General features: G+C 38.3%; 1 pseudogene across 1 annotated transcript in view; it reads left to right on the top strand.

Moving 5' to 3' along the window:
* Positions 1–17,230, top strand: part of LOC149218602 (glycine-rich RNA-binding protein RZ1A-like) — a 270,714-nt pseudogene that overhangs the window by 75,984 nt on the left and 177,500 nt on the right. Inside the window, exon 2 of the transcript XR_016248630.1 lies at positions 10,496–10,563. The product of XR_016248630.1 is annotated as a glycine-rich RNA-binding protein RZ1A-like (transcript). The remainder of the gene's footprint in view (positions 1–10,495; positions 10,564–17,230) is intronic.

Genomic DNA, 17,230 nt, shown 5'->3' with positions numbered 1-17,230 from the left:
CTAAATTTTATTTTATTATAGGATTAATTTATTAAGATTGTGCATTGCCAAACCTGTCTCGGAGCAAGTATTAAGAACAAAATTAGTCGTGGGTCTTTTCACTATTATTTTTTTATATTAATAAAAAATAGTGTATATATCATTGATTAAAATAGTGTATGTAAGTGATAACCATATATATATAAAGGTCTAGCATAAACCCCTATAGTCTCATTTGAGTCCAACAAAATATATAAAGTGGGAAAGGAAAACATAAATACCTAGATATATCTATAAGAAAACGTCTTGATTCACAAAACAGATAGTCTGCCCAAGGACATGGATTGCCTATAGAAAAATATGAGGAAATTATAGTAGTGCATCATCCAAGAAAAAGACATCCGAGGAAAGGGAAAACACCAGCATCATGTATGGAACCTCCAATCTGAATCCTGATATGCATACTATCCAACGGAGCTAGTAAACCCATTTTAGACATCTTGTCTGCATTTTGATTGAAATCTCTTCCAATATGTTGTATAGAAGCATGCTTGGTGGACCTCTAGAGGGTAATGATTTGTATGAGCCAGCCTTGGAGATGTGGTTGCCTTATATACATGCTACCTCGAACATGATTAATGATGGCCTGTGAATCCCCATATATATGAATGGAGGGAATGCTCAGGAATGATGTGAACCATAGTAGCCCCCACAAAGCCATTGCCTCCGCCTTCATATTAGTGCCACTTCCAGCCCCCCAGTGAACCTAATATTCTTGTTCCATAGAGATAATGATCCAGAAGCCACATCCACATCTGCGACCCTCTGCGACACCATAAAAAAACATAGCTAGATATTTTATCCCAGGGCCTGTCTTCGGGATAGTAGGTTGAATGTGTCTATTGGTGATATTCAACGCAGTGGAATACCAACCCAGAATATAGTCAATCACACATGGACTGTCTCCCTTCACACCCACAAATATAATGTGATTTTTCCATCTCCATATTTCCCACAAGAATGATAGGGGAATATATCGCCACTAGGGGGATTTTTGACTCCACCAAGTCAAACAGTCTGAGATTTTATCAAAAGAAATTAAAGGGAAATTGATTCGACCAACAATCTTCGTCTAGATCTCCAATGAGATGGGCATTTGAGAAATATATGTACGTTATCTTCTGCCTCCTTCCACATATGCTAGGCACTTGCCAATTTCTCTTATGAAGATTGTCTCGGGTCAAATTCTTGTTTGTCCAAACAAGCCAGATAAATAAGATGATTTTGATAGGAAACTTGGTTTTCCAGAATTTATAGAACCATCATACCTCAAAAATATTATGGTCGATGCAGCAAATGGATTTTCAGCAGTCTGCTACCGAAACATCATCTCGCTTCATCCTCCCAAGCCATCCAATCTAATCCCATTCCAACGCCTCCAGACCCCCCAGGCCCATCTCCCTTGCCCCCTTCCAGATAGGGATATTTCCATTCCATTGTCTAATGGCTTGGTTCCAGGAAAAATATCCCACGCCATTGATGCAATGTAGGAGCCTATCTAAGAGGTGGAAATCCAGTTTCATGCCCATAATATGATCTAGGCCAATCATAATCTTGTGCCCGGAACCAAAAATCCAACAAATGCACCTCAGGAAACAGTGTCGGATTTTGTTCAGACTGAGCCATATGGCAGACCCCGTATGAACACCAATGAGCTCCCTACGCATCCAGAATGTAAAGTATTTTCCTTTTAGGTATTTATTCCTTATGATGTCCGCCCAGATGCCAGTTCCGAATATGCCCCACCACAGGGTTTTTAGCAACAACGCCTATCCAAAATGCCTCAGGTCCAATATCCCCCAACCACCCATGAATTTAGGTATAGTAATTGAGACCATGGTAGTCAAATGATATTTGTGTTCAGAACCCAAGCCCGACCAAATGAACTAAGCCAAAATTCTCTTAAGCATTGAGATGATAGTACCAGGAATACAATATAAATGTGCCCAATAAATCGTGAGTTTTGTAATGATCAAGTGAGTGAGGGCAAGTATCCCACCCAGAGAAAGACATCTCTGCTCCTACCCTGAGATCTTATTGTAAAAACGATCCACCAGCCACACCCAATCATTTATTCTGTAGTTATTTGGCTTGATATGAAAACCCAGATATTTCATACCACCCTCCATGCTCTTAGCCTCCACCCCAAATAAACCCTTTATATATGTTATATCCTCCTCATTACCCTTGCCATATAAAATTATGGATTTTTGATGATTCACAAAAACTCTCATGGTGTTTCCAAAGTTGAAAAATATGTGGTAAAGTGCCAACCAAGCAAATCTAGAAATCATGCCCATAATAAGAACATCATCAACAAAAAAATTGTGTGATATATGAATTTTATGACCCGATGCGAGAGCCCAAAATTCTCGCACCACCCCGAATTGTTTAATATGTAGACTAAGTCCATCCATGGCCAAGATGAATAGTAACAGAGATAGGGAGCACCCTTGTCTCAGACCACGGCTTGCCCCAAAAAACCGAGTGGGATATCCATTGACGATCACAATATATCTAAAATTTGAAACACATGCCATGATCCAATCAATGTTTTTGGGTTGTAGGCCAATTTTATGTAAAACCAGCCACAGATAGCCCCAATCCAGGAAATCATATGCCTTCTACAAGTCCACCTTCATGACAGTCGCATTCAGCTTTTTTGTGTGAATAGAATGAAAACACTCTTGTGTAGTAGCCACAACATCATGGATCTGTCTATCTTGCAAAAATCCAAATTGTTCGGGAGATATGAATTTGGATAGAATATGCTTGATCCTGCTAGAAATAATCTTGGATATTAACTTATAGATGAGATTTCACAGAGAGATGGGTCGGTAATCCTTGAAGGATCCATTGATCCTCCTATTAGGGATGAGTGATATGTAAGTTGAATCGATATTCCAGTGGATAAAACCTGAAGGTGGGATTCTTCCACCATCGCTAGGAGGTCCTCATGTAAATTATCAAAGAAATGAATAAATAGCTTGATTATCCATCCATCTAGTCTCGGGAATTTGTCCCTATTGAAATATCTGAGCACTTCTAGCATTTATTCCTTCGTAACACTATTAAATAGTGCATCATTTGAGTCACCATTAAACATAGTGGGGTATGAACCCACTCCTCAGATCTTGTCCTCAATACACTCGGTCTCCCTGCGCTTGTATGCCTCTTCAAAATGACTAATTGCCTCCCTTTGAATGTTTTGTGGTCTGTGAATCAGATTCCCATCTGATTCCTTCATATCCAAGATAGTGTTAATCTTCCTTTTGTGGTTGGCATATTGGTGGAAAAATTTTGTATTTCGATCCCCCTCCTGAATCCATATAGCCCTACTCTTTAATCTCCATATTACCTCCTAGATATGTAGGATAGATTGTCTTTTTTTTTTTCCAGTAATCTGATGGATGTCAACAATAACTCATAAGGGTTACCAAATTGATGTTTTAGGCTCAGTCTATCTAATTCATCTAATATATCCTTAAGGTCCTTATTCAATTGGTTTTTCTTGTTACATTCCCATCTTTTAACCACCACCTTGAGGACCTCTAGTTTCTCTAGCATAATTGCCATGGGATAAATCTCATGTGTCTTGAAATGTGTCCATAAGTCCTTTACAAGTATGACAAATTATGGGTCCTCCAACCACACCTGATTGAATTTGAATGGCACCCCCATTCTGAGATCATCCATGTTCCATTTTAAGATAATGGCCCTGTGGTCAGAGATAAAAGAGTTGATAATCCCTGAATGGATGTACCCCAACCTCTCAATCAGGGGCTCATGTAATAAAAATCTATCTGGTCGCTTGCCTATATGCATGTCCCCCGTCCTGCCATTATTCCATGTGGGAGCAAGTCAAGGAGGGAAAATATCCACTAGATTATAGTCGAAAATGATATCTTTTAATTTGTTTGCAATGGGATCCAATCTGCAGGAACCTCCCCAAATCGCATCCAATCCAATAGTGAGGTTGAGATCCACTGCCATTAAGAGGGAATCCAGTACCAAGATCCCTGAATCCACCAATTTCTCCCAAAAACCGATCCTATCCCGATAGGGGGCGTATATATTGAGAATGTGAATGCGCCCCAGGAGACCTCTAATTTTCCCCATCAAGAGAATGCCAGCAAAACAAGAGTAAGCCTTCATAAAAACCCACCTTGGGTTCCATAGTGCAACTAGACCCCTGGAGAGGCCAATAAAGTCTATTGCCGCAATATGCCATTCAGGAAACATCTTTCTGAAATATGATACCAAATTTCGGGCCAAGTGCATAGATTCTTGGAGTAGAATGATATAGGGGTTGGACGTGTGAAACAAGTCTTTGAGGGCAAGAAATTTATGCATGGCCCCCAATCTGTGAATATTCATAGAGAGGACAAAATTCATGTTGCCCTCAGAGAGGGCTCATTTTCTCTAAGGGCCTGTGGGTTGACAGATGATGCAATCGGAATATCAATAAGTGCATGTGGGTCAGATGGACTGAAAGGGAGGGTACGTGGATGACCTAAATAATGGTGTTATCCCTACTGTGATTCTGACATACCGTGACGTTCCTTGCCAAGGTAGGGCTGATGAGGGGCGACGGAGATTTGCGAGGCTTGTGGATAATGAGTGTGCGGAGGTCCAGTGTCTTTTTGTTTAGTAAAAAATCAATATCAATGTCAACCGAGTTTGTCGGAGAGGATATGGGGGAGGTCAGCGATAGGGGGTGAGAGTTCATCACCGGGGAAGGATGGGAGCGAAGAGTGGGTGTGGTGGAAGGAATGTATGTAATATGTGTCGGTGATATGGCGTCATGTGCCGTCAATGGGGGAGGGGTCCGTCTAGTAATAGGAGTGTCACCGCAAGGTGGTCGAGTGGCCATATCTGAGGGAATATAGGTTGAGTCATCAACTGCAGGAGACCCAATATCATTGGTCGTCTAGGGAGATCAGGGAACCTTAATCGGGGAAGTATTATTTCGGTTATGAGGATAATAATGAGAGGAGAGGTGTGAGAAAAGACAAGGGGGAGTACTTTTGGGAATGGGCTTCTAATCTACCACCACCCCAATAGTTCGGTCGTTAGCAGAGAGAATTTATCGTCCCACAACAAAAAACAGTGATCCATGCAACGATCTTCTATGGGGAAATCGACGTCCCCCCAGTCTGCGTGGGTATTGTGCCATGAGGTGGCCAATATGGTGGCAAATGAGGCATCGAAAAGGGACGCCCCAAAATTCCAAGCGCTATAGTAAATGGGTACCTTCCTAGTGCAACTCTATGTGGTCCGGGAAACCTCCCATATACTCCTTCTCAATCGGGATCCATGCAATCAACTTATCCCTAGAACCCAACCACTATGGGTCAACACAGAGAAATTTTCCAATGGCATTTCCAATATCCATAAATACCTGTTGAGTCGAGAATTCAATCGGTAAACCAGGCAGCTTGACCCAGATCAGTCTGTTCTTGGGTGTCTCCTTCAGTGGGTTGAAACTGCAATACCATGGAGGTAGAGTCAGAAATCCTTTTCCCTGAATCCATGGAAAACCATTAATTCTTTATAAATAGTCTTGGCTCAAGAAGTGAAAACTATACCACCCATTCATCATTCTGACCACTGTGGGCATATATCTCAGGAGGGTCTTCCACTTTTTTGTGACCGAGGAACACATTTCGCCCTCCATTAACTTAGTGAAGTGTCATCTACCCACGAGAGCCCGTTTCTGAAGACTATGAACACAACAAATCAATACGTCGTGATCGAGACTCAGAAAAGGCGCTAGGGTGGTAATATCAAATGCACGTTTATTCCTTCCATTCCGCAAGTGTCTAAAAACCACATGGTGTTTCCCATGTGATCTGGGATTTTCATGTGCACCACCTAACGGATTGCCAAACAAAGCCTCCATATTCCTATTGTCAGTATCAATGGGTCCATATCCCAATTCACCCATGTGGCCGCCCAAATGGTTCCATTCTACCTCTAACGTGCCCTAATGTAAGCCTAATGGGCCAACGTGTCCAAAGTGAGGGGATCAGAGAAGGTCATAATATGATGGAATGATGGAAATAAAGGATAAAAATAATAGACGGTACACACCCCAAAATTTGGTAGGAAGGGATTGTATCCCACCCTTAAATGCATGAATGAAGGAGGTGGGTCAACTACCAATAGATCTACCCAGTCTATGCACTTAAGTAATAAACGAATCATGCGCCATCATCTACAGAAAAAATCAAATGCCACATTACACCTGCATGTCCACATTCCAAGCTCTCCGCCACATGAATCATAGCTCGAAAAGGAAAGTAGATAAGAATAGTATATAAAACATTGTGTTGCCTAATCCAAAGTCCTGAAAACACAGTTGTCGATTGAAATTGGTGTACAAACCACTAAGTGTAAGACTTCGTGAATAAATTGAATGCGACCTGTCATTCAATATGGATCGAATACCCATAGGCACATCACCATCAGATAATTTGAAAATTCCGTCGAAATCCAATCAATCAACCCTAGAGAAAAAATTCAACGGAAACACCGATCCCCAACCCCATGTGCACCAGACCCATGCGAGTAATGGAGAGAGTAACAGGGAGAAATCATGCACAACAGGGCTCATGGATTATACGACTTAAACTTCATAGAAGCAACAACAAAAACATCCTAAACATGTCCACCACCTGTTAAAAATCTGATCCCACAATCTTTGCAGGATCTGGAAATAATGAATGCATCCACCCACCGATTCCAGGGTGTTGTATAGTTAGTAAAAACTAGGCAGGAGCCCTCCCCCATGAGCGATGAGGGCAAGTAAGTTAAAGAATATAGAAACTTCCTCAATTGCAACATCCATGTAGGCATGATGGACAGATTGAATTCCATCGGTCATGTTACTAGGCTCGAACACAGATAAACCGAAATTATAGCAGCAACACAATTACACTATTCAGATGATTTAGACAATCCGTTACCCGATTAAGTCCACTGGACCTTTTTTATGCATTGTATAAATTCTAGTCATGGATAATGCTTCAACGAAGCATATTCCCAAACACATTAAATCCTCACCCTTGATTTAAAAACTCAACGAAGCCTTCTTGAATATATAAACGCCTTCCACAAACTAACATATTTAATTTTACTATCTAATCATGATTTGCAATTTGTAAAAATATTAATTTTCCAAATTTCATTCAGAAATACGTGTTATGATAAAACACATTCTCATTGTATGGTTTCATCAAAGAAGTGTCATCATCTTAATTGAAATGTATAAAACCGCTTTTCTGCCTTGACAAATTCTTTCTTCTATCGATATAATATTGTTGTTTCTGTGATTGCCTTGTCTTATAAGTTATGCTAGATATTCATTGTAGTGAGAGAGTCGGTGGCTTTCGGCTCTGTTGAGAAGGAGATTTTCTTCCTTGTCTCCTCCACATTCAAGTCACCACTCAAACCCATCTTCATATGTGCGTTAGATTTGCTTGAATTCCAAGGCTCTTTTTTTGAACTTAGTTTAAGTTTAACCCTTTAAAACTTGACCCGTTGTCTATATAGATTAGCACAAACACATTAATAAATGTGGTTGATATAGGGTGTAGGCGTCAACTTAATATATGATATATTGTAAACTTATAATAATATTATAACTTCTCTAGCAATTAATAGTATTATAAGCTGCCTATATTTAATAAATGCAAAAAATTATTCATATGATAAACTCAATGGATTTAAGCCCTAATAATATAAATCTTAAGATTAATATTGTAGATCCAAGAGATTATAAACCTAAGAAATTAATATTGCAAGCCCTAAGATTAATATATCAAAAGTAAAATTAATATAAAAACATTAAGATTATAAACTCTAATATATTATTATGCATATCAAGGATTAATATTATAAATCCAACGAAATAATATTAAACCAGAGGGATTAATATTATAAAGTCAATGAAGTATAAACGAAAGGGATTATTAATTTTATAAACCCAAGTAATTAAGAAACCAATGGGATTAATATCATAAACCCAAAGGATTAATAAACCAACAGAATTAATATTAAAAACCCAAGGGCTTATTAAGATTACATACCTAAGTGATTGATAAACCCAAGGCATTAATATTATAAACCCTTGGGATTAATATTGAAAACCTAAGATATTATTAATATTATAAACCCAAGACATTAATATTTTAAACCCTTGGAATTAATATTATAAACTCAAGGGATTAAAAAAACCCAAGGGATTATTAACATTATAAACCCAAGGTATTACTATTATAAACCCTTGGGATTAATATCATAGACCCAAGGGAGTAATATTAAAACCACAAGATTAATAGACCCAACGAATTAATGGTATAAACCCTTGAGATTAATTTTATAAACCAACACAATTAATATTAAGCCCTGGGATTAATATTAATCCCTAGGATTAATACTATAAACCCTAAGATTAATATATCAAACCTAAAATTGATATTAAAAAATATAATATTATATACCCTAATATATTAATATACATATGAGGGATTAATATTATAAATGTAAGGGATTAATATTATAAACTCAACCACATTAATAAATGTGGCTGATATACACCACAAGGATTAATAAACCAAAGGGATTAATAAAACCAAGGTAATAATAAACCCAAGGGATTAACACTAAAAACCGAAGAGGTTATGAACCCAAGGGATTAATATTATAAATCCAAGGTATATAATCCCTAATATAAATATTATAAACGCTAAACATGGTTGACCATGGTTGATTTTCATATTAAGACAATCCTTGTCACAATGCAACATTAAACCATAGTTGGTCATGCTTCACAATTACTAATTTTCATATCAAGACAAACTTTGTCACAATGCGACGTTGGACCATGGTTGATTTTCATATTGAGACAATCTTTGTCACAATGCGACGTTGGACCATGGTTGATTTTCATATTGAGACAATCTTTGTCACAATGCAACATTGGACCATGGTTGACCATGATTGATTTTATAAAATAATGTTGACCATGACTGACCATGGTTGTCCATGGTTGACAATGATTGATATTATAAACCCAAGAGAATAATAAACCCATTATTATTCATGGTTGTCCCTCTCTCTCTCTCTCTCTCTCTCTCTCTCCAACTCGGTTACTATGTCCCTCTTTCTCTCCTTCTCTCTCCTTCTCGCCCCTCTTCTCATCATATCTCCTTCTTTGTCTCTTTATCTCACCCCAAACATACCCACTCTCTCCCTCTATCTTTCCCTTGTCACTCCCTCTCTCTCTCCACTTCTCACTCTCTACGTCTTTCTTCGTCCCTCACTTTCTCCCCCTCCATCTCCATCTCTCTATCCCTCGCTTTATCTCTTTCTCTCTCTCCAATTATGTTACTATATACCTCTCTCTCTCTCTCTCTCTCTCCAACTATGTTACTATATCCCTCCCTCTCTTTCTCTCTTTGCAACTACGTTACTATATCCCTTCCTCTCTCCTTTTCTCTCCTTCTCTCCCCCTTCTCTCAATGTCTCCATCTTTATCTCTTTATCTCACCCAAAAACATACACACACTCTCTCTCTCCACTTCTTACTCTCTATGTATTTCTTCTTCTCTCCCTCTCTCCCCCTCCAAATCCATCTCTCTTTTTTTTACACGTAATTTTGTCACCATGAAACTTGACTCTTAAAATGGATCTCTCGCCATCCATAAACATGTTCGATTGCACTCCCTTAGAGGTCAAACAATCAGAAACCCTTGAATAAGGTGTGAATTTTGGGTAAAATGGCTTTATAACTTCTTTAGTATGAATTGCGTGCTTTTCCTAATCAGTTTCAATGCATTTTCATTTTATCTCCTTGAAACCTGTGCAAAATTGTGCTTTGTCTTCCACTATAGACCGTGCACATAACTCAAAGAAAAGTAAAAATAAAAATTGAACTCTAGAAGCTTTATTGAGTGAATATATATCCCAACTGAAATCTTCTAGGTCATATCTATTCGATCCATACACGTCAAATCATGGAACTAATTCCCTTTAATCAAGGAACCCTAATCCCCCAATTAGAGGATCTCATCCTTCTCTTTTGGATCTGAGACTCTTTCCTCTTGGCCTATAAATTGACTACAAGCTAGAGGGATTGGGAGGTTTAGAAAAGATATACTTATGTTGTTGGATTTAGATTGGAAGACTTATAATCTAAGTAGAGGGTTGAAGGCATTTAGGAAGAACCTAATGACATCAAGGCAGAGGTTGTAAAGCTCTTCTTTATCCTTAAATTAATACAAATCAATCCATTCTTCCATTTGTATTGTCTTACTGAAATGATGAATGCTTTATGCCTCTTTTGATATTAATTAAGATGATTTCATTTTCTAATCTCCTTGATCATTATATTAGCTTGTTTTAATTGTTATATTTCATATGCGTTTGATCTTTGTTATGTCTATGATTGCAGGTATTTTTTAGGATTGATACATTTCATCGAGAGAGAGTAGGGCTCTACATCAAGCATTTCGCAAATAGGTAAGAGGCTTATTTTCTTTCTCTTGTATTTACAATCCAAACAAGATAAGCTTAGGAAAAGAGTTATTCAACTGTCTATTTGTTTCTAGTTTCCTTTAGGATCTAGGGAGATCACTCGTGTCATCAAGAGGGATTTATCCGCTTAACACTATCCCTCCTTGTCTCCTCCTCTCTCTCCCTTTCTCTCCTACCTCATCCCTCTTCCCCCATCTCTCTCTCTCTCTCTACCCTCCAATCCTCTCACTCTCTCCCTCCCTCTCTCCTTCTCTCTCTCCCCCCTCCATATTTGTGTATCCCTATCCCTCTCTTACCCTTCTCTACCTCTCTCACTCCTCTCCCTCTCTCTCTCTTCATTCCTCGTCTCCCCTCTCCTTCAGTTTATATCTATCTCTCCCTTGTCACTCCCCCTATCTCTCCACCTCTATTAGTGTGTATGTGTTCTTCCTTCCCATATATATACAGAGTTAATATATATAATGATAATATAACAAATTTAATATTGTATTAATACAAAGTTATTAAATTTAATAATATTAATTTTAATCTTTTATTATTAATATTAGGGCTAATAATGTTTTTCTACATGGTATTAATAATAATTTGGCCCATGGTATTTTTTATCTATGTCTGATATAGGAGTTTAGATGTTGATTTCCAATCCTATTTGATGTATATTTATTTATTTACAATATCTCTTTTATATTTATTTATTTACCATACTTCTTTTATAAATATGGTATTTGGCCCATGGTATTAAAACGGTATTTAGCTGAGAGGCTTCACTGAAATAAAGCCTCTTTTTTGAGTTTTCATAAATATAAAGAGGTTTATGGAGTAAATATAAAAAGAGGTTTTATTTATTTACGATATCTTTAGTTTATTTATAAGTTTATTTACTCACCAATGTAGTAAGTATAAAAAGAGGTTTTATTTATTTACCATACCTCTTTTTTGTGTATTAGTAAACCTCTTTATATTTTAAATTTCTATTATGTTTATACATAATAATCATAATTAGATTGATTTTTAAAGAGGTCCGACATTAAATTATAAATATTAATTGTTAAACATTATATCTTAAATATTTACATTTACATTTATATGTTTAAATGAAGTCAATCCAATATTAACAACACTTCTCTAACAAATTTCAACGCTAATCGAGTTGTGACATTTTGTTGAAGGTTTTAAACCAATAGATAAAGTGAATTATTTTTTGGAAGTCAGTTCTTATTTCGGTTTACTGATCATTGTATAATAAAGTAAAATTCCTTATTTTATTTTTTTAACTTTCGCAAAGTTGCTATCTATATTTCAAATTTAAAATTTACATCTATCATCTGTCTAGGTGGTTAGCGTGCCCGGAGGAAACCAGGTAACTACCTGTCTGCATTATAACTAGCCCAAAACTTGAAAAGATTCATCTCTATGTATTTAGCAAGTATGTTCTTACGAGCTCTACTAATTATCCTATCCTTTATTTTAAGGTAGTACATCATATTCCAGTTTATCACAAAAAGAAAGCACTGACATACTTAACATACTGCATCAATCCTCATCCGAGGAAATTATAGGGGCAGGCACCTTGGTGCTTGATCCAGGGATCTCACTCCTCTACTCCATTGTCCATTTCAGGTCTCTCAACATTTGTTCAATTCTCCCGAAGATGAGGTTGTTGCAAGAGGCCTGAATTTGTACTGCTGCAATTTCCTTGAGGAGCACAGACTTGATGTTTTCCATTTCCTCCTAGTTCTGGTTCCTTTGCTATTTGTTCCGCTGTTGCATTTCTGCTTCTTCTTCTTCTCGGGCATCATGATTCAGGTTCATGGCTCTGGCCACCACATGCTTCATAATCCAGTATTGTTGCAGAGTTTTGTTGAAGAGGGAATTGCGGCTTCGCGTGTTGCCAGGGTCTGGCACCATGGGCTCCCATTCCCCCCTTGGGACCTCCTGGTTCATGCTGATAGATCTTAGCTCTCTCTCCCAGCAAGCTATCTGCTCCCTGATTTCAGGTGGGTTCTCAGCCATGTACGCATCTATGATGCTCTTCATGTGCTCTGTGTTGGCATTATGATACAAGTGTTGTCCTTGATGGAAACTCACTCAGAGGTTGATACAGGTGATGGTAACTCAATCAGAGGACAGATCTTAGTACAACGGGATAAGGGAGAGGTGTACGCAGGTTCATTGTGACAAAGCCGCGTATACACGCAGGTTAGACGTTCCGAAGATGCGTATGCATATACACACACTTTCACCCAAGGAAAAGCGCGTACATGTGGGAGAACTTATGTTTTGGTCCTTGGTATTTAGTCCTTGGTATTTGAACCTATGGTTGTGGACCATGGTATCTCGTCTAAAGTGTTGATCTGAAGTATTGGGTCCATGGTATTGTTTCTACATGGTTTTGGACCATGGTATTGAGAGAAGCCTAAACCTATATAAGGAGAAGATCATTAGGCAAAGATTGATGAGCAAGGAATGTATGTCTGACGAAGTGTGAAGATCTAGTATGCTGGTTATGGGTTTGTGATGCTTGGCTCAAGTTGGAAATGACAACGAAGGTTTAAGTAATTATCTTTAGATCTGTACGCGGGTTGTATCTGGTAAAAGCGCGTATACACGTGGTTCTGATATAGTCAAGTAGCGTATGCATTATGAGATTTGGAGTTTCAGGTTGCTGTTGGTTCTAGTGGTTATTGCAAAGTTCTGGGCTCTGGTCTATGTTCTGGTAACTGTGTTTTGATGTAGCGTATGCATTATGAGATTTGGAGTTTCAGGTTGCTGTTGGTTCTAGTGGTTGTTGCAGAGTTTTGGGCTCTGGTCTGTGTTCTGGTAACTATGTTTTGATGACAGGGTTTCAGTGATTCAGTATTGGGTGATTTAGAGATTTATGATACAGGTATAAGTTAATGATTGTATTGCAGCAGTGATTGTTTTGTACTTATGGATCCAGTCTGAAAATTGATGAAATGTGGTCACTGGAAGAAAAGAGGGTTGTAGCCCTCTACATGTTGCAACCTGCGTGCTGGTAAAGGACTGCACCAGTACATTGTAAAAGAAGTTTCTTATTAAAGGAAGATAGAAACAAATTGCCGCTGGTGGTTTTCACCAACATTGGGTTTCCACCTTATATCATGGTGTTCATGTGTGCTCTTTATGTGTGATGATTTGTTCCATTTACTGTTCATATGGTTCATAATGTTCTGATGCATTCCTTGAAGATGAACTAACTAAATCATAAAGTTTATTGGATGTACGCTAGTTGCTTTTAACACAGTCGCATATATACGTGGATATCCTTAACTGAAGTAGCGTATATGAATCAGAATATGAAAATGGAAAAGTGTTTGACTTGCTAACACTGATTCACCCCCCCCCCCCCCCTCTCAGTATTATTTCCAACAATTGGTATCAGAGCAGGTCCTTTAGAAGAAGCTTGATCACTTGAAGGAAAGATCCATCAGAATGGCTACTCTAGAAAGAGAGGCACCCATCAGGCCACCAATCTTTGACGGGAACAACTTTACCCACTGGAAGATAAGAACCATGGCATATCTACAATCACTTGGAGCAAAAGTTTGGGGAATCGTGGAAGGAGGATACACATACCCATCAGCAATTCCTACAGATACAGCAGAGAGAAAGCAATATGAGCTCAATGCCAAAGCTGTTACTGTCTTATTGGGAAGTTTGTCACAATCAAAATTTATGAAGGTCATGCATTTCAAATCAGCTAAGGAAATATGGGACAAAATCATTCTAAGCTACGAAGGAGATGAACAGGTAAAAAGAGCAAAGCTTCAAACTCTCAGAATCCGGTATGAAAATCTTAAGATGCATAGTAATGAAAGCATAGCTAATTACTTCCTGCGTATAGATGAGATTGTAAATTGTATGAGGAATTTGGGTGAAGAATTTAAGGAAGTGGTCTTAGTTGAAAAGGTTTTGAGATCCCTGTCTGCTAAATTTGATTCCAAAGTGTCTGCCATAGAAGAAAAGGAGGATCTGCAGAAAATCACCATGTCGCAGCTTCACAGAATCTTAACTTCTTTTGAGATGAGAAAAGAGGGACCATCAGAAGCCGCATACGAAACATCACGATACATGTCAGAAGAAGAAGATGAGGTAAATTTGTTCAAGAATCTTGAACGGGCAACTGGACGGTTCAAAGGTAAGCTACCTTTCAAATGCTTTTCATGTGGTAGAGTTGGTCACTACGCTGCTAGATGCCCTCATAACAAAGGAAAGATGTTTGAAGAAGGTAATAGGAGCTATTATACCCATGTTAAAAGTAATGACTCTTTCAATGTTAGGGAAGACATTAGAAGTCTCATGACATATGAAAAGAAGGATGCAGAAACTAAAGAAGTTACTAGATTAAATGAACAATTGGAGTTAGTAACCAGAGTAAGGGAGCAATTGTAGGATATAGTAAAAGATCAGAGCATAACAATTCAGAGACTTGAATCGAAGATCCTCTCTCTAAAAGAAGATCTTGAAAAATCAAAGAAGCAAGCTCTTGAAGAACAAGAACAAGAAGTGATCGAATTAATGCAACAAGTGGAAGAAGGAAGAAAAGATGAAGAAAACATAAGGAAGCAGTATGTGGAAAAGGAAGAACAACATCAGTTTGAGGTAAATATCTTAAAAAGTAAATTAGAAGAAAAGGATAAATTGTTACGATTTCAAGATAGTACTAAGATCTTGGATGACATTCTTGGTAGTCAATGATCCCTTACTATCAAAACTGGTCTTGGCTTTTATGAATCTGTTGAAGCTGAATATATCTCACAAGGTGAGGCAAGGAACTCTAATGAGATGCTCAACAAGGAATAGCCAAGGAAAGAAATTCCTCAAAGAAAATCATTTGCTCCTAGCTATGGAAGTGATAGATGATCATTTCCTCCATTGAATAATATTGAATGTTATGTATGTCATAATCTTGGACATGTTGCAGCCAGATGTAGAAGTAGAATGGTTCAAGACCATCACACAAGATCATCACATTTCAGAGGATATTGTTTTTCCTGCAATGTGTTTGGACACAAAGAAATTGATTGCAATAGAAGGAACATGAAATATGTAAGATGTTATGCATGCAACAAGCTTGGACATAAAGCAAGGGAATGCAAGAGAAAATTTCAAAATTCAAAGCAAGAGGACCATACATCATCACAGTTAGAGGAATTGAAGAAGACAGAATTAGAGACAGAAAGGTGTGACATAACTCAGTTAGCTGACATAACAGACACAGGGGAAACTGAAAGTGAAGACCTTCAGTATCCCATCTTGCATACGCTTATATAATGAAGATAAGTCGCGTATATATGCGAGTTAGAGGCTGCAGAGTCACGTATATGGGGTTCAGAAGAAAAGGTAGCAGAACAGACTCATGAAATGGTTCGGTCATGATATGTAATGGTTGGCATAGGATTGGGGGGAGCATATACTTCAAATAATGCATTGTTGGCATTATGGTTAGAAGTCATTGATGAATTTTATGAAGCTAAATGATACATCTTGCTGTTTGATCAAAGGAATGGTATTGCAGGTTTGGTTGCTGATGCTTATGGTGCAGATCATATATGATGTATGATAGTGGCTAATGACTATCATGGTCTTGAATGGATTGTTGGTCTTTGAACTTGCATCTGCTCAGGGGGAGCATGGATGGATTGATACAACTTGGAATATACAAAGGGGGAGCCCAATCAGAGATTTCAACAGGTACTCAGGGGGAGTATGGACAGCAGAGGGAAAGAACTTCCTGATCTGCCCTTTGCCCTTGATGTCAAAGGGGGAGAGTGACTTGGTGTGGTGGTTGCCATCAAGTCCAAAGGGGGAGATTGTTTGCATTATGATACAAGTGTTGTCCTTGATGGCAACTCACTTAGAGGTTGACACAGGTGATGGTAACTCAATTAGAGGACAGATCTTAGTACAACAGGACAAGAGAGAGGTATACGTAGGTTCATTGTGACAAAGCCGCATATACACGCGGGTTAGACGTTCCGAAGATGCTTATGCGTATACATGAACTTTCACTCGAGGAAAAGCACGTACATGTGGGAGAACTTATGTTTTGGTTCGTGGTATTTAGTCCTTGGTATTTGAACCTATGGTTGTGGACCATGGTATCTCGTCTAAAGTGTTGATCCCAAGTATTGGGTCCATGGTATTGTTTCTACATGGTTTTGGACCATGGTATTGAGAGAAGCCTAAACCTATATAAGGAGAAGATCATTAGGCAAAGATTGATGAGCAAGGAATGTATGTCTGACGAAGTGTGAAGATCTAGTATACTAGTTATGGGTTTGTGATGCTTAACTCAAGTTGGAAATGACAGCGAAGGTTTAAGTAATTATCTTTAGATCTGTACGCGGGTTGTCTCTGGTGAAAGCGCGTATACACGCGGTTCTGATATAGTCAAGTAGCGTATGCATTATGAGATTTGGAGTTTCAGGTTGCTGTTGGTTCTAGTGGTTGTTGCAGAGTTCTGGGCTCTGGTCTGTGTTCTGGTAACTATGTTTTGATGTAGCGTATGCATTATGAGATTTGGAGTTTCAGGTTGCTGTTGGTTCTAGTGGTTGTTGCAGAGTTCTGGGCTCTGGTCTGTGTTATGGTAACTGTGTTTTGATGACAGGGTTTCAGTGATTCAGTATTG

Source organism: Pinus tabuliformis, chromosome Q (assembly GCF_031772625.1).
Source record: "Pinus tabuliformis cultivar Carrire ecotype Pingquan chromosome Q, CPIR1, whole genome shotgun sequence".
NCBI classification, from domain to species: domain Eukaryota; kingdom Viridiplantae; phylum Streptophyta; class Pinopsida; order Pinales; family Pinaceae; genus Pinus; species Pinus tabuliformis.
Note: the sequence above shows the minus strand (reverse complement) of the source record. Positions and strands in the feature narration are given on the sequence as shown.